This window comes from Pseudophryne corroboree, chromosome 4 (genome assembly GCF_028390025.1).
Source record: "Pseudophryne corroboree isolate aPseCor3 chromosome 4, aPseCor3.hap2, whole genome shotgun sequence".
Lineage (NCBI taxonomy): Eukaryota > Metazoa > Chordata > Amphibia > Anura > Myobatrachidae > Pseudophryne > Pseudophryne corroboree.
This window is the reverse complement of record NC_086447.1, coordinates 633,301,879-633,318,867: the sequence shown is the minus strand read 5'-3', so window position 1 is coordinate 633,318,867 and position 16,989 is coordinate 633,301,879. Positions and strand designations below refer to the sequence as shown.

At 35.9% G+C, this 16,989-nt stretch overlaps 15 non-coding genes across 15 annotated transcripts; all 15 read right to left on the bottom strand.

The window, feature by feature from the left end:
* Positions 1-289: 289 nt before the first annotated feature.
* On the bottom strand, positions 290-382 carry TRNAI-UAU (transfer RNA isoleucine (anticodon UAU)). The gene is given in 2 exon segments: positions 290-325; positions 345-382. It is a non-coding gene; the product is annotated as a tRNA-Ile (tRNA).
* Positions 383-1,196: 814 nt separating this feature from the next.
* Positions 1,197-1,289, bottom strand: TRNAI-AAU (transfer RNA isoleucine (anticodon AAU)). The gene is given in 2 exon segments: positions 1,197-1,232; positions 1,252-1,289. It is a non-coding gene; the product is annotated as a tRNA-Ile (tRNA).
* An 814-nt stretch (positions 1,290-2,103) lies between these two features.
* TRNAI-UAU (transfer RNA isoleucine (anticodon UAU)) lies at positions 2,104-2,196 on the bottom strand. Its single transcript is given in 2 exon segments — positions 2,104-2,139; positions 2,159-2,196. It is a non-coding gene; the product is annotated as a tRNA-Ile (tRNA).
* An 812-nt stretch (positions 2,197-3,008) lies between these two features.
* Positions 3,009-3,101, bottom strand: TRNAI-UAU (transfer RNA isoleucine (anticodon UAU)). The gene is given in 2 exon segments: positions 3,009-3,044; positions 3,064-3,101. It is a non-coding gene; the product is annotated as a tRNA-Ile (tRNA).
* An 825-nt stretch (positions 3,102-3,926) lies between these two features.
* TRNAI-AAU (transfer RNA isoleucine (anticodon AAU)) lies at positions 3,927-4,019 on the bottom strand. The gene is given in 2 exon segments: positions 3,927-3,962; positions 3,982-4,019. It is a non-coding gene; the product is annotated as a tRNA-Ile (tRNA).
* Positions 4,020-5,731: 1,712 nt separating this feature from the next.
* TRNAI-UAU (transfer RNA isoleucine (anticodon UAU)) lies at positions 5,732-5,824 on the bottom strand. The gene is given in 2 exon segments: positions 5,732-5,767; positions 5,787-5,824. It is a non-coding gene; the product is annotated as a tRNA-Ile (tRNA).
* Positions 5,825-6,630: 806 nt separating this feature from the next.
* On the bottom strand, positions 6,631-6,723 carry TRNAI-UAU (transfer RNA isoleucine (anticodon UAU)). The gene is given in 2 exon segments: positions 6,631-6,666; positions 6,686-6,723. It is a non-coding gene; the product is annotated as a tRNA-Ile (tRNA).
* Positions 6,724-7,534: 811 nt separating this feature from the next.
* Positions 7,535-7,627, bottom strand: TRNAI-AAU (transfer RNA isoleucine (anticodon AAU)). Its single transcript is given in 2 exon segments — positions 7,535-7,570; positions 7,590-7,627. It is a non-coding gene; the product is annotated as a tRNA-Ile (tRNA).
* Positions 7,628-9,340: 1,713 nt separating this feature from the next.
* On the bottom strand, positions 9,341-9,433 carry TRNAI-AAU (transfer RNA isoleucine (anticodon AAU)). Its single transcript is given in 2 exon segments — positions 9,341-9,376; positions 9,396-9,433. It is a non-coding gene; the product is annotated as a tRNA-Ile (tRNA).
* A 1,711-nt stretch (positions 9,434-11,144) lies between these two features.
* TRNAI-AAU (transfer RNA isoleucine (anticodon AAU)) lies at positions 11,145-11,237 on the bottom strand. Its single transcript is given in 2 exon segments — positions 11,145-11,180; positions 11,200-11,237. It is a non-coding gene; the product is annotated as a tRNA-Ile (tRNA).
* An 815-nt stretch (positions 11,238-12,052) lies between these two features.
* TRNAI-UAU (transfer RNA isoleucine (anticodon UAU)) lies at positions 12,053-12,145 on the bottom strand. The gene is given in 2 exon segments: positions 12,053-12,088; positions 12,108-12,145. It is a non-coding gene; the product is annotated as a tRNA-Ile (tRNA).
* An 805-nt stretch (positions 12,146-12,950) lies between these two features.
* On the bottom strand, positions 12,951-13,043 carry TRNAI-AAU (transfer RNA isoleucine (anticodon AAU)). Its single transcript is given in 2 exon segments — positions 12,951-12,986; positions 13,006-13,043. It is a non-coding gene; the product is annotated as a tRNA-Ile (tRNA).
* A 1,716-nt stretch (positions 13,044-14,759) lies between these two features.
* On the bottom strand, positions 14,760-14,852 carry TRNAI-UAU (transfer RNA isoleucine (anticodon UAU)). Its single transcript is given in 2 exon segments — positions 14,760-14,795; positions 14,815-14,852. It is a non-coding gene; the product is annotated as a tRNA-Ile (tRNA).
* An 809-nt stretch (positions 14,853-15,661) lies between these two features.
* Positions 15,662-15,754, bottom strand: TRNAI-UAU (transfer RNA isoleucine (anticodon UAU)). The gene is given in 2 exon segments: positions 15,662-15,697; positions 15,717-15,754. It is a non-coding gene; the product is annotated as a tRNA-Ile (tRNA).
* An 811-nt stretch (positions 15,755-16,565) lies between these two features.
* TRNAI-UAU (transfer RNA isoleucine (anticodon UAU)) lies at positions 16,566-16,658 on the bottom strand. The gene is given in 2 exon segments: positions 16,566-16,601; positions 16,621-16,658. It is a non-coding gene; the product is annotated as a tRNA-Ile (tRNA).
* Between the last annotated feature and the right edge of the window lie 331 nt (positions 16,659-16,989).

Below are 16,989 nucleotides of genomic sequence, written 5' to 3'. Positions count from 1 at the left end.
CCAGAGCTGTCAGTATGGATTATCATGCTATATTGCAGAAAATCAATTTGATGCAACTGCTTTACCAACAGTATGTTAATCTTTTCCATTGCTGTTTTGTTGGCTGACTGAAGAAAGATATGCAGTGCATTTGAACCAAAGCAGATGTGTGCTGACAACTTAAATGCACAATCATGTTTGTGTTTTTTCTTTCTTCCATCCTTTGTAATATCATATTAAATATTAAGGTAGCAGTTTATAATCAATGACTAATGACACAAGAAAAGGAAAAAAAAACAGTATACAAAGATACTCCAGGTGAGGCTTGAACTCACAACCTCGGCATTGCTCAACTGATACTGTCTTATAAGTACCGCGCGCTGACCAATTGCGCCACTGGAGCACTTTGCAGCATTAATTGGTTATGCTAGATGTGGATTTTATTCAATACAATCAGTACAGTCATAAGAATTGAAAAAGAAAATCATTTTTGGTGATCAATGATGAGCAACAAAGGAACATGCATGCCAGATGGCACTTGAATAAGCTGTCCACTGCGATAGAAAAGGTTTAAAAAACAACAACAACAACAATGTTATCATAATTAATGTCATATTTTAGCTTCTGTGGTCATTTTTTACAAGCTAAACACTGCAAGACTGTTTTACAGTTGAAGCAAGGATAAAATATCAACTCTACTGATGAGACACTTGCTGTAATGACTTCCAACTCAGACGGGACTTAAACCCACAACCACTGGCTTAGGAGAACAGTGCCTTATCCATTATGCCAGTGGTGCTTACTGATGTCCTTATTTAAGACTGATAGGTTTTTAATAGTCAATTATTTATTTTTGAAAAAAAGTGAAGCTGTTTACTGTGTTCTTTGCATTACAAAGTCCAGCAAGAAATGTGCTGGTACTATCCAGAGCTGTCAGTATGGATTATCATGCTATATTGCAGAAAATCAATTTGATGCAACTGCTTTACCAACAGTATGTTAATCTTTTCCATTGCTGTTTTGTTGGCTGACTGAAGAAAGATATGCAGTGCATTTGAACCAAAGCAGATGTGTGCTGACAACTTAAATGCACAATCATGTTTGTGTTTTTTCTTTCTTTCTTCCATCCTTTGTAATATCATATTAAATATTAAGGTAGCAGTGTATAATCAATGACTAATGACATAAGAAAAGGAAAAAAAAACAGTATACAAATATGCTCCAGGTAAGGCTTGAACTCACAACCTCGGCATTGCTCAACTGATACTGTCTTATTAGTACCGCGCGCTGACCAATTGCGCCACTGGAGCACTTTGCACCATTCATTGGTTATGCTAGATGTGGATTTTATTCAATACAATCAGTACAGTCATAAGAATTGAAAAAGAAAATCATTTTTGGTGATGAATGATGAGCAACAAAGGAACATGCATGCCAGATGGCACTTGAATAAGCTGTCCACGGTGATAGAAAATGTTTAAAAAACAACAACAACAACAATGTTATCATAATTAATATCATATTTTAGCTTCTGTGGTCATTTTTTACAAGCTAAACACTGCAAGACTGTTTTACAGTTGAAGCAAGGATAAAATATCAACTCTATTGATGAGACACTTGCTGTAATGACTTCCAACTCAGACGGGACTTAAACCCACAACCACTGGCTTAGGAGAACAGTGCCTTACCCATTATGCCAGTGGTGCTCACTGATGTTCTTATTTAAGACTGTTAGGTTTTTAATAATTAATTATTTATTTTTGAGGAAAAAGTGAAGCTGTTTACTGTGTTCTTTGCATTACCAAGTCCAGCAAGAAATGTGCTGGTACTATCCAGAGCTGTCAGTATGGATTATCATGCTATATTGCAGAAAATCAATTTGATGCAACTGCTTTACCAACAGTATGTTAATCTTTTCCATTGCTGTTTTATTGGCTGACTGAAGGAAAATATGCAGTGCATTTGAACCAAAGCAGATGTGTGCTGACAACTTAAATGCACAATCATGTTTGTGTTTTTTCATTCATTCTTCCATCCTTTGTAATATCATATTAAATATTAAGGTAGCAGTTTATAATCAATGACTAATGACATAAGAAAAGAAAAAAAAACAGTATACAAAGATGCTCCAGGTGAGGCTTGAACTCACAACCTCGGCATTGCTCAACAGATACTGTCTTATAAGTACCGCGCGCTGACCAATTGCGCCACTGGAGCACTTTGCAGCATTAATTGGTTATGCTAGATGTGGATTTTATTCAATACAATCAGTACAGTCATAAGAATTGAAAAAGAAAATCATTTTTGGTGATCAATGATGAGCAACAAAGGAACATGCATGCCAGATGGCACTTGAATAAGCTGTCCACGGTGATAGAAAAGGTTTAAAAAACAACAACAACAATGTTATCATAATTAATGTCATATTTTAGATTCTGTGGTCATTTTTTACAAGCTAAACACTGCAAGACTGTTTTACAGTTGAAGCAAGGATAAAATATCAACTCTAGTGATGAGACACTTGCTGTAATGACTTCCAACTCAGACGGGACTTAAACCCACAACCACTGGCTTAGGAGAACAGTGCCTTATCCATTATGCCAGTGGTGCTTACTGAAGTCCTTATTTAAGACTGATAGGGTTTTAATAGTCAATTATTTATTTTTGAGGAAAAAGTGAAGCTGTTTACTGTGTTCTTTGCATTACAAAGTCCAGCAAGAAATGTGCTGGTACTATCCAGAGCTGTCAGTATGGATTATCATGCTATATTGCAGAAAATCAATTTGATGCAACTGCTTTACCAACAGTATGTTAATCTTTTCCATTGCTGTTTTGTTGGCTGACTGAAGGAAGATATGCAGTGCATTTGAACCAAAGCAGATGTGTGCTGACAACTTAAATGCACAATCATGTTTGTGTTTTTTCTTTCTTTCTTCCATCCTTTGTAATATCATATTAAATATTAAGGTAGCAGTTTATAATCAATGACTAATGACACAAGAAAAGGAAAAAAAAACAGTATACAAAGATGCTCCAGGTGAGGCTTGAACTCACAACCTCGGCATTGCTGAACAGATACTGTCTTATAAGTACCGCGCACTGACCAATTGCGCCACTGGAGCACTTTGCAGCATTAATTGGTTATGCTAGATGTGGATTTTATTCAATACAATCAGTACAGTCATAAGAATTGAAAAAGAAAATCATTTTTGGTGATGAATGATGAGCAACAAAGGAACATGCATGCCAGATGGCACTTGAATAAGCTGTCCACGGTGATAGAAAATGTTTAAAAAACAACAACAACAACAACAACAACAATGTTATCATAATTAATGTCATATTTTAGCTTCTGTGGTCATTTTTTACAAGCTAAACACTGCAAGACTGTTTTACAGTTGAAGCAAGGATAAAATATCAACTCTAGTGATGAGACACTTGCTGTAATGACTTCCAACTCAGACGGGACTTAAACCCACAACCACTGGCTTAGGAGAACAGTGCCTTACCCATTATGCCAGTGGTGCTTACTGATGTTCTTATTTAAGACTGTTAGGTTTTTTAATAGTCAATTATTTATTTTTGAGGAAAAAGTGAAGCTGTTTACTGTGTTCTTTGCATTACCAAGTCCAGCAAGAAATGTGCTGGTACTATCCAGAGCTGTCAGTATGGATTATCATGCTATATTGCAGAAAATCAATTTGATGCAACTGCTTTACCAACAGTATGTTAATCTTTTCCATTGCTGTTTTGTTGGCTGACTGAAGGAAGATATGCAGTGCATTTGAACCAAAGCAGATGTGTGCTGACAACTTAAATGCACAATCATGTTTGTGTTTTTTCTTTCTTTCTTCCATCCTTTGTAATATCATATTAAATATTAAGGTAGCAGTTTATAATCAATGACTAATGACATAAGAAAAGGAAAAGAAAACAGTACACAAATATGCTCCAGGTAAGGCTTGAACTCACAACCTCGGCATTGCTCAACTGATACTGTCTTATTAGTACCGTGCGCTGACCAATTGCGCCACTGGAGCACTTTGCAGCATTAATTGGTTATGCTAGATGTGGATTTTATTCAATACAATCAGTACAGTCATAAGAATTGAAAAAGAAAATCATTTTTGGTGATGAATGATGAGCAACAAAGGAACATGCATGCCAGATGGCACTTGAATAAGCTGTCTACGGTGATAGAAAAGGTTTAAAAAACAACAACAACAATGTTATCATAATTAATGTCATATTTTAGCTTCTGTGGTCATTTTTTACAAGCTAAACACTGCAAGACTGTTTTACAGTTGAAGCAAGGATAAAATATCAACTCTAGTGATGAGACACTTGCTGTAATACTTCCACCCCATATGGGACTTGGACCCCCTGGCTTAGGAGGGCGGTGACTTATCCATTATGCCAGTGGTGCTTACTGATGTTCTTATTTAAGACTGTTAGGTTTTTAATAGTCAATTATTTATTTTTGAGGAAAAAGTTAAGCTGTTTACTGTGTTCTTTGCATTACCAAGTCCAGCAAGAAATGTGCTGGTACTATCCAGAGCTGTAAGTATGGATTATCATGCTATATTGCAGAAAATCAATTTGATGCAACTGCTTTACCAACAGTATGTTAATCTTTTCCATTGCTGTTTTATTGGCTGACTGAAGGAAAATATGCAGTGCATTTGAACCAAAGCAGATGTGTGCTGACAACTTAAATGCACAATCATGTTTGTGTTTTTTCATTCTTTCTTCCATCCTTTGTAATATCATATTAAATATTAAGGTAGCAGTTTATAATCAATGACTAATGACATAAGAAAAGGAAAAAAACAGTATACAAAGATGCTCCAGGTGAGGCTTGAACTCACAACCTCGGCATTGCTCAACAGATACTGTCTTATAAGTACCGTGCGCTGATAAATTGCGCCACTGGAGCACTTTGCAGCATTAGTTGGTTATGCTAGATGTGGATTTTATTCAATACAATCAGTACAGTCATAAGAATTGAAAAAGAAAATCATTTTTGGTGATGAATGTTGAGCAACAAAGGAACATGCATGCCAGATGGCACTTGAATAAGCTGTCCACTGTGATAGAAAAGGTTTAAAAAACAACAACAACAACAATGTTATCATAATTAATGTCATATTTTAGCTTCTGTGGTCATTTTTTACAAGCTAAACACTGCAAGACTGTTTTACAGTTGAAGCAAGGACAAAATATCAACTTTAGTGATGAGACACTTGCTGTAATGACTTCCAACTCAGACGGGACTTAAACCCACAACCACTTGCTTAGGAGAACAGTGCCTTACCCATTATGCCAGTGGTGCTTACTGATGTTCTTATTTAAGACTGTTAGGTTTTTAATAGTCAATTATTTATTTTTGAGGAAAAAGTGAAGCTGTTTACTGTGTTCTTTGCATTACCAAGTCCAGCAAGAAATGTGCTGGTACTATCCAGAGCTGTCAGTATGGATTATCATGCTATATTGCAGAAAATCAATTTGATGCAACTGCTTTACCAACAGTATGTTAATATTTTCCATTGCTGCTTTGTTGGCTGACTGAAGGAAGATATGCAGTGCATTTGAACCAAAGCATATGTGTGCTGACAACTTAAATGCACAATCATGTTTGTGTTTTTTCTTTCTTTCTTCCATCCTTTGTGATATCATATTAAATATTAAGGTAGCAGTTTATAATCAATGACTAATGACATAAAAAAAAGGAAAAAAAAACATTATACAAAGCTGCTCCAGGTGAGGCTTGAACTCACAACCTCGGCATTGCTGAATAGATACTGTCTTATAAGTACCGCGCGCTGACCAATTGCGCCACTGGAGCACTTTGCAGCATTAATTGGTTATGCTAGATGTGGATTTTATTCAATACAATCAGTACAGTCATAAGAATTGAAAAAGAAAATCATTTTTGGTGATGAATGATGAGCAACAAAGGAACATGCATGCCAGATGGCACTTGAATAAGCTGTCCACGGTGATAGAAAAGGTTTAAAAAACAACAACAACAATGTTATCATAATTAATGTCATATTTTAGATTCTGTGGTCATTTTTTACAAGCTAAACACTGCAAGACTGTTTTACAGTTGAAGCAAGGATAAAATATCAACTCTAGTGATGAGACACTTGCTGTATTGACTTCAACCCCATATAGGACTTGGACCCCCTGGCTTAGGAGGGCAGTGACTTATCCATTATGCCAGTGGTGCTTACTGATGTTCTTATTTAAGACTGTTAGGTTTTTAATAGTCAATTATTTATTTTTGAGGAAACAGTGAAGCTGTTTACTGTGTTCTTTGCATTACCAAGTCCAGCAAGAAATGTGCTGGTACTATCCAGAGCTGTCAGTATGGATTATCATGCTATATTGCAGAAAATCAATTTGATGCAACTGCTTTACCAACAGTATGTTAATCTTTTCCATTGCTGCTTTGTTGGCTGACTGAAGGAAGATATGCAGTGCATTTGAACCAAAGCATATGTGTGCTGACAACTTAAATGCACAATCATGTTTGTGTTTTTTCTTTCTTTCTTCCATCCTTTGTAATTTCTTATTAAATATTAAGGTAGCAGTTTATAATCAATGACTAATGACACAAGAAAAGGAAAAAAAAACAGTATACAAAGATGCTCCAGGTGAGGCTTGAACTCACAACCTCGGCATTGCTGAATAGATACTGTCTTATAAGTACCGCGCGCTGACCAATTGCGCCACTGGAGCACTTTGCAGCATTAATTGGTTATGCTAGATGTGGATTTTATTCAATACAATCAGTACAGTCATAAGAATTGAAAAAGAAAATCATTTTTGGTGATGAATGATGAGCAACAAAGGAACATGCATGCCAGATGGCACTTGAATAAGCTGTCCACGGTGATAGAAAAGGTTTAAAAAACAACAACAACAATGTTATCATAATTAATGTCATATTTTAGATTCTGTGGTCATTTTTTACAAGCTAAACACTGCAAGACTGTTTTACAGTTGAAGCAAGGATAAAATATCAACTCTAGTGATGAGACTCTTGCTGTAATGACTTCCAACTCAGACGGGACTTAAACCCACAACCACTGGCTTAGGAGAACAGTGCCTTATCCATTATGCCAGTGGTGCTTACTGATGTCCTTATTTAAGACTGATAGGTTTTTAATAGTCAATTATTTATTTTTGAAAAAAAGTGAAGCTGTTTACTGTGTTCTTTGCATTACAAAGTCCAGCAAGAAATGTGCTGGTACTATCCAGAGCTCTCAGTATGGATTATCATGCTATATTGCAGAAAATCAATTTGATGCAACTGCTTTACCAACAGTATGTTAATCTTTTCCATTGCTGTTTTGTTGGCTGACTGAAGGAAGATATGCAGTGCATTTGATCCAAAGCAGATGTGTGCTGACAACTTAAATGCACAATCATGTTTGTGTTTTTTCTGTCTTTCTTCCATCCTTTGTAATATCATATTAAATATTAAGGTAGCAGTTTATAATCAATGACTAATGACATAAGAAAAGGAAAAAAAAACAGTATACAAAGATGCTCCAGGTGAGGCTTGAACTCACAACCTCGTCATTGCTCAACAAATACTGTCTTATTAGTACCGCGCGCTGACCAATTGCACCACTGGAGCACTTTGCAGCATCAATTGGTTATGCTAGATGTGGATTTTATTCAATACAATCAGTACAGTCATAAGAATTGAAAAAGAAAATCATTTTTGGTGATGAATGATGAGCAACAAAGGAACATGCATGCCAGACGGCACTTGAATAAGCTGTCCACTGTGATAGAAAAGGTTTAAAAAACAACAACAACAACAATGTTATCATAATTAATGTCATATTTTAGCTTCTGTTGTCCTTTTTTACAAGCTAAACACTGCAAGACTGTTGTACAGTTGAAGCAAGGATAAAATATCAACTCTAGTGATGAGACACTTGCTGTAATGACTTCCAACTCAGACGGGACTTAAACCCACAACCACTTGCTTAGGAGAACAGTGCCTTACCCATTATGCCAGTGGTGCTTACTGATGTTCTTATTTAAGACTGTTAGGTTTTTAATAGTCAATTATTTATTTTTGAGGAAAAAGTGAAGCTGTTTACTGTGTTCTTTGCATTACCAAGTCCAGCAAGAAATGTGCTGGTACTATCCAGAGCTGTCAGTATGGATTATCATGCTATATTGCAGAAAATCAATTTGATGCAACTGCTTTACCAACAGTATGTTAATCTTTTCCATTGCTGTTTTGTTGGCTGACTGAAGGAAGATATGCAGTGCATTTGAACCAAAGCAGATGTGTGCTGACAACTTAAATGCACAATCATGTTTGTGTTTTTTCTTTCTTTCTTCCATTCTTTGTAATATCATATTATATATTAAGGTAGCAGTTTATAATCAATGACTAATGACAAAAGAAAAGAAAAAAAAAACAGTATACATAGATGCTCCAGGTGAGGCTTGAACTCATAACCTTGGCATTGCTCAACAGATACTGTCTTATAAGTACCGCGCGCTGACCAATTGCGCCACTGGAGCACTTTGCAGCATTAATTGGTTATGCTAGATGTGGATTTTATTCAATACAATCAGTACAGTCATAAGAATTGAAAAAGAAAATCATTTTTGGTGATGAATGATGAGCAACAAAGGAACATGCATGCCAGACGGCACTTGAATAAGCTGTCCACTGTGATAGAAAAGGTTTAAAAAACAAGAACAACAACAATGTTATCATAATTAATGTCATATTTTAGCTTCTGTGGTCATTTTTTACAAGCTAAACACTGCAAGACTGTTTTACAGTTGAAGCAAGGATAAAATATCAACTCTAGTGATGAGACACTTGCTGTAATGACTTCCACCCCATATGGGACTTGGACCCCCTGGCTTAGGAGGGCAGTGACTTATCCATTATGCCAGTGGTGCTTACTGATGTTCTTATTTAAGACTGTTAGGTTTTTAATAGTCAATTATTTATTTTTGAGGAAAAAGTGAAGCTGTTTACTGTGTTCTTTGCATTACCAAGTCCAGCAAGAAATGTGCTGGTACTATCCAGAGCTGTCAGTATGGATTATCATGCTATATTGCAGAAAATCAATTTGATGCAACTGCTTTACCAACAGTATGTTAATCTTTTCCATTGCTGTTTTGTTGGCTGACTGAAGAAAGATATGCAGTGCATTTGAACCAAAGCAGATGTGTGCTGACAACTTAAATGCACAATCATGTTTGTGTTTTTTCTTTCTTCCATCCTTTGTAATATCATATTAAATATTAAGGTAGCAGTTTATAATCAATGACTAATGACACAAGAAAAGGAAAAAAAAACAGTATACAAAGATACTCCAGGTGAGGCTTGAACTCACAACCTCGGCATTGCTCAACTGATACTGTCTTATTAGTACCGCGCGCTGACCAATTGCGCCACTGGAGCACTTTGCAGCATTAATTGGTTATGCTAGATGTGGATTTTATTCAATACAATCAGTACAGTCATAAGAATTGAAAAAGAAAATCATTTTTGGTGATGAATGATGAGCAACAAAGGAACATGCATGCCAGATGGCACTTGAATAAGCTATCTACGGTGATAGAAAAGGTTTAAAAAACAACAACAACAACAACAATGTTCTCATAATTAATGTCATATTTTAGCTTCTGTGGTCATTTTTTACAAGCTAAACACTGCAAGACTGTTTTACAGTTGAAGCAAGGATAAAATATCAACTCTAGTGATGAGACACTTGCTGTAATACTTCCACCCCATATGGGACTTGGACCCCCTGGCTTAGGAGGGCGGTGACTTATCCATTATGCCAGTGGTGCTTACTGATGTTCTTATTTAAGACTGTTAGGTTTTTAATAGTCAATTATTTATTTTTGAGGAAAAAGTGAAGCTGTTTACTGTGTTCTTTGCATTACCAAGTCCAGCAAGAAATGTGCTGGTACTATCCAGAGCTGTCAGTATGGATTATCATGCTATATTGCAGAAAATCAATTTGATGCAACTGCTTTACCAACAGTATGTTAATCTTTTCCATTGCTGTTTTGTTGGCTGACTGAAGAAAGATATGCAGTGCATTTGAACCAAAGCAGATGTGTGCTGACAACTTAAATGCACAATCATGTTTGTGTTTTTTCTTTCTTCCATCCTTTGTAATATCATATTAAATATTAAGGTAGCAGTTTATAATCAATGACTAATGACACAAGAAAAGGAAAAAAAAACAGTATACAAAGATACTCCAGGTGAGGCTTGAACTCACAACCTCGGCATTGCTGAACAGATACTGTCTTATAAGTACCGCGGACTGACCAATTGCGCCACTGGAGCACTTTGCAGCATTAATTGGTTATGCTAGATGTGGATTTTATTCAATACAATCAGTACAGTCATAAGAATTGAAAAAGAAAATCATTTTTGGTGATGAATGATGAGCAACAAAGGAACATGCATGCCAGATGGCACTTGAATAAGCTGTCCACGGTGATAGAAAAGGTTTAAAAAACAACAACAACAATGTTATCATAATTAATGTCATATTTTAGATTCTGTGGTCATTTTTTACAAGCTAAACACTGCAAGACTGTTTTACAGTTGAAGCAAGGATAAAATATCAACTCTAGTGATGAGACTCTTGCTGTAATGACTTCCAACTCAGACGGGACTTAAACCCACAACCACTGGCTTAGGAGAACAGTGCCTTATCCATTATGCCAGTGGTGCTTACTGATGTCCTTATTTAAGACTGATAGGTTTTTAATAGTCAATTATTTATTTTTGAAAAAAAGTGAAGCTGTTTACTGTGTTCTTTGCATTACAAAGTCCAGCAAGAAATGTGCTGGTACTATCCAGAGCTCTCAGTATGGATTATCATGCTATATTGCAGAAAATCAATTTGATGCAACTGCTTTACCAACAGTATGTTAATCTTTTCCATTGCTGTTTTGTTGGCTGACTGAAGGAAGATATGCAGTGCATTTGAACCAAAGCAGATGTGTGCTGACAACTTAAATGCACAATCATGTTTGTGTTTTTTCTGTCTTTCTTCCATCCTTTGTAATATCATATTAAATATTAAGGTAGCAGTTTATAATCAATGACTAATGACATAAGAAAAGGAAAAAAAAACAGTATACAAAGATGCTCCAGGTGAGGCTTGAACTCACAACCTCGGCATTGCTCAACAAATACTGTCTTATTAGTACCGCGCGCTGACCAATTGCACCACTGGAGCACTTTGCAGCATCTATTGGTTATGCTAGATGTGGATTTTATTCAATACAATCAGTACAGTCATAAGAATTGAAAAAGAAAATCATTTTTGGTGATGAATGATGAGCAACAAAGGAACATGCATGCCAGACGGCACTTGAATAAGCTGTCCACTGTGATAGAAAAGGTTTAAAAAACAACAACAACAACAATGTTATCATAATTAATGTCATATTTTAGCTTCTGTTGTCCTTTTTTACAAGCTAAACACTGCAAGACTGTTGTACAGTTGAAGCAAGGATAAAATATCAACTCTAGTGATGAGACACTCGCTGTAATGACTTCCAACTCAGACGGGACTTAAACCCACAACCACTTGCTTAGGAGAACAGTGCCTTACCCATTATGCCAGTGGTGCTTACTGATGTTCTTATTTAAGACTGTTAGGTTTTTAATAGTCAATTATTTATTTTTGAGGAAAAAGTGAAGCTGTTTACTGTGTTCTTTGCATTACCAAGTCCAGCAAGAAATGTGCTGGTACTATCCAGAGCTGTCAGTATGGATTATCATGCTATATTGCAGAAAATCAATTTGATGCAACTGCTTTACCAACAGTATGTTAATCTTTTCCATTGCTGTTTTGTTGGCTGACTGAAGGAAGATATGCAGTGCATTTGAACCAAAGCAGATGTGTGCTGACAACTTAAATGCACAATCATGTTTGTGTTTTTTCTTTCTTTCTTCCATTCTTTGTAATATCATATTATATATTAAGGTAGCAGTTTATAATCAATGACTAATGACAAAAGAAAAGAAAAAAAAAACAGTATACATAGATGCTCCAGGTGAGGCTTGAACTCATAACCTTGGCATTGCTCAACAGATACTGTCTTATAAGTACCACGCGCTGACCAATTGCGCCACTGGAGCACTTTGCAGCATTAATTGGTTATGCTAGATGTGGATTTTATTCAATACAATCAGTACAGTCATAAGAATTGAAAAAGAAAATCATTTTTGGTGATGAATGATGAGCAACAAAGGAACTTGCATGCCAGATGGCACTTGAATAAGCTGTCCACGGTGATAGAAAAGGTTTAAAAAACAAGAACAACAACAATGTTATCATAATTAATGTCATATTTTAGCTTCTGTGGTCATTTTTTACAAGCTAAACACTGCAAGACTGTTTTACAGTTGAAGCAAGGATAAAATATCAACTCTAGTGATGAGACACTTGCTGTAATGACTTCCACCCCATATGGGACTTGGACCCCCTGGCTTAGGAGGGCAGTGACTTATCCATTATGCCAGTGGTGCTTACTGATGTTCTTATTTAAGACTGTTAGGTTTTTAATAGTCAATTATTTATTTTTGAGGAAAAAGTGAAGCTGTTTACTGTGTTCTTTGCATTACCAAGTCCAGCAAGAAATGTGCTGGTACTATCCAGAGCTGTCAGTATGGATTATCATGCTATATTGCAGAAAATCAATTTGATGCAACTGCTTTACCAACAGTATGTTAATCTTTTCCATTGCTGTTTTGTTGGCTGACTGAAGAAAGATATGCAGTGCATTTGAACCAAAGCAGATGTGTGCTGACAACTTAAATGCACAATCATGTTTGTGTTTTTTCTTTCTTCCATCCTTTGTAATATCATATTAAATATTAAGGTAGCAGTTTATAATCAATGACTAATGACACAAGAAAAGGAAAAAAAAACAGTATACAAAGATACTCCAGGTGAGGCTTGAACTCACAACCTCGGCATTGCTCAACTGATACTGTCTTATTAGTACCGCGCGCTGACCAATTGCGCCACTGGAGCACTTTGCAGCATTAATTGGTTATGCTAGATGTGGATTTTATTCAATACAATCAGTACAGTCATAAGAATTGAAAAAGAAAATCATTTTTGGTGATGAATGATGAGCAACAAAGGAACATGCATGCCAGATGGCACTTGAATAAGCTATCTACGGTGATAGAAAAGGTTTAAAAAACAACAACAACAACAATGTTCTCATAATTAATGTCATATTTTAGCTTCTGTGGTCATTTTTTACAAGCTAAACACTGCAAGACTGTTTTACAGTTGAAGCAAGGATAAAATATCAACTCTAGTGATGAGACACTTGCTGTAATACTTCCACCCCATATGGGACTTGGACCCCCTGGCTTAGGAGGGCGGTGACTTATCCATTATGCCAGTGGTGCTTACTGATGTTCTTATTTAAGACTGTTAGGTTTTTAATAGTCAATTATTTATTTTTGAGGAAAAAGTGAAGCTGTTTACTGTGTTCTTTGCATTACCAAGTCCAGCAAGAAATGTGCTGGTACTATCCAGAGCTGTAAGTATGGATTATCATGCTATATCGCAGAAAATCAATTTGATGCAACTGCTTTACCAACAGTATGTTAATCTTTTCCATTGCTGTTTTATTGGCTGACTGAAGGAAAATATGCAGTGCATTTGAACCAAAGCAGATGTGTGCTGACAACTTAAATGCACAATCATGTTTGTGTTTTTTCATTCTTTCTTCCATCCTTTGTAATATCATATTAAATATTAAGGTAGCAGTTTATAATCAATGACTAATGACATAAGAAAAGGAAAAAAACAGTATACAAAGATGCTCCAGGTGAGGCTTGAACTCACAACCTCGGCATTGCTCAACAGATACTGTCTTATAAGTACCGTGCGCTGATAAATTGCGCCACTGGAGCACTTTGCAGCATTAATTGGTTATGCTAGATGTGGATTTTATTCAATACAATCAGTACAGTCATAAGAATTGAAAAAGAAAATCATTTTTGGTGATGAATGTTGAGCAACAAAGGAACATGCATGCCAGATGGCACTTGAATAAGCTGTCCACTGTGATAGAAAAGGTTTAAAAAACAACAACAACAACAATGTTATCATAATTAATGTCATATTTTAGCTTCTGTGGTCATTTTTTACAAGCTAAACACTGCAAGACTGTTTTACAGTTGATGCAAGGACAAAATATCAACTTTAGTGATGAGACACTTGCTGTAATGACTTCCAACTCAGACGGGACTTAAACCCACAACCACTTGCTTAGGAGAACAGTGCCTTACCCATTATGCCAGTGGTGCTAACTGATGTTCTTATTTAAGACTGTTAGGTTTTTAATAGTCAATTATTTATTTTTGAGGAAAAAGTGAAGCTGTTTACTGTGTTCTTTGCATTACCAAGTCCAGCAAGAAATGTGCTGGTACTATCCAGAGCTGTCAGTATGGATTATCATGCTATATTGCAGAAAATCAATTTGATGCAACTGCTTTACCAACAGTATGTTAATATTTTCCATTGCTGCTTTGTTGGCTGACTGAAGGAAGATATGCAGTGCATTTGAACCAAAGCATATGTGTGCTGACAACTTAAATGCACAATCATGTTTGTGTTTTTTCTTTCTTTCTTCCATCCTTTGTGATATCATATTAAATATTAAGGTAGCAGTTTATAATCAATGACTAATGACATAAAAAAAAGGAAAAAAAAAACATTATACAAAGCTGCTCCAGGTGAGGCTTGAACTCACAACCTCGGCATTGCTCAACAGATACTGTCTTATAAGTACCGCGTGCTGACCAATTGCGCCACTGGAGCACTTTGCAGCGTTAATTGGTTATGCTAGATGTGGATTTTATTCAATACAATCAGTACAGTCATAAGAATTGAAAAAGAAAGTCATTTTTGGTGATGAATGATGAGCAACAAAGGAACATGCATGCCAGATGGCACTTGAATAAGCTGTCCACTGTGATAGAAAAGGTTTAAAAAACAACAACAACAACAATGTTATCATAATTAATGTCATATTTTAGCTTCTGTGTTAATTTTTTACAAGCTAAACACTGCAAGACTGTTTTACAGTTGAAGCAAGGATAAAATATCAACTCTAGTGATGAGACATTTGCTGTATTGACTTCAACCCCATATAGGACTTGGACCCCCTGGCTTAGGAGGGCAGTGACTTATCCATTATGCCAGTGGTGCTTACTGATGTTCTTATTTAAGACTGTTAGGTTTTTAATAGTCAATTATTTATTTTTGAGGAAACAGTGAAGCTGTTTACTGTGTTCTTTGCATTACCAAGTCCAGCAAGAAATGTGCTGGTACTATCCAGAGCTGTCAGTATGGATTATCATGCTATATTGCAGAAAATCAATTTGATGCAACTGCTTTACCAACAGTATGTTAATCTTTTCCATTGCTGCTTTGTTGGCTGACTGAAGGAAGATATGCAGTGCATTTGAACCAAAGCATATGTGTGCTGACAACTTAAATGCACAATCATGTTTGTGTTTTTTCTTTCTTTCTTCCATCCTTTGTAATTTCTTATTAAATATTAAGGTAGCAGTTTATAATCAATGACTAATGACACAAGAAAAGGAAAAAAAAACAGTATACAAAGATGCTCCAGGTGAGGCTTGAACTCACAACCTCGGCATTGCTGAATAGATACTGTCTTATAAGTACCGCGCGCTGACCAATTGCGCCACTGGAGCACTTTGCAGCATTAATTGGTTATGCTAGATGTGGATTTTATTCAATACAATCAGTACAGTCATAAGAATTGAAAAAGAAAATCATTTTTGGTGATGAATGATGAGCAACAAAGGAACATGCATGCCAGATGGCACTTGAATAAGCTGTCCACGGTGATAGAAAAGGTTTAAAAAACAACAACAACAATGTTATCATAATTAATGTCATATTTTAGATTCTGTGGTCATTTTTTACAAGCTAAACACTGCAAGACTGTTCTACAGTTGAAGCAAGGATAAAATATCAACTCTAGTGATGAGACTCTTGCTGTAATGACTTCCAACTCAGACGGGACTTAAACCCACAACCACTGGCTTAGGAGAACAGTGCCTTATCCATTATGCCAGTGGTGCTTACTGATGTCCTTATTTAAGACTGATAGGTTTTTAATAGTCAATTATTTATTTTTGAAAAAAAGTGAAGCTGTTTACTGTGTTCTTTGCATTACAAAGTCCAGCAAGAAATGTGCTGGTACTATCCAGAGCTCTCAGTATGGATTATCATGCTATATTGCAGAAAATCAATTTGATGCAACTGCTTTACCAACAGTATGTTAATCTTTTCCATTGCTGTTTTGTTGGCTGACTGAAGGAAGATATGCAGTGCATTTGAACCAAAGCAGATGTGTGCTGACAACTTAAATGCACAATCATGTTTGTGTTTTTTCTGTCTTTCTTCCATCCTTTGTAATATCATATTAAATATTAAGGTAGCAGTTTATAATCAATGACTAATGACATAAGAAAAGGAAAAAAAAACAGTATACATAGATGCTCCAGGTGAGGCTTGAACTCATAACCTTGGCATTGCTCAACAGATACTGTCTTATAAGTACCACGCGCTGACCAATTGCGCCACTGGAGCACTTTGCAGCATTAATTGGTTATGCTAGATGTGGATTTTATTCAATACAATCAGTACAGTCATAAGAATTGAAAAAGAAAATCATTTTTGGTGATGAATGATGAGCAACAAAGGAACTTGCATGCCAGATGGCACTTGAATAAGCTGTCCACGGTGATAGAAAAGGTTTAAAAAACAAGAACAACAACAATGTTATCATAATTAATGTCATATTTTAGCTTCTGTGGTCATTTTTTACAAGCTAAACACTGCAAGACTGTTTTACAGTTGAAGCAAGGATAAAATATCAACTCTAGTGATGAGACACTTGCTGTAATGACTTCCACCCCAT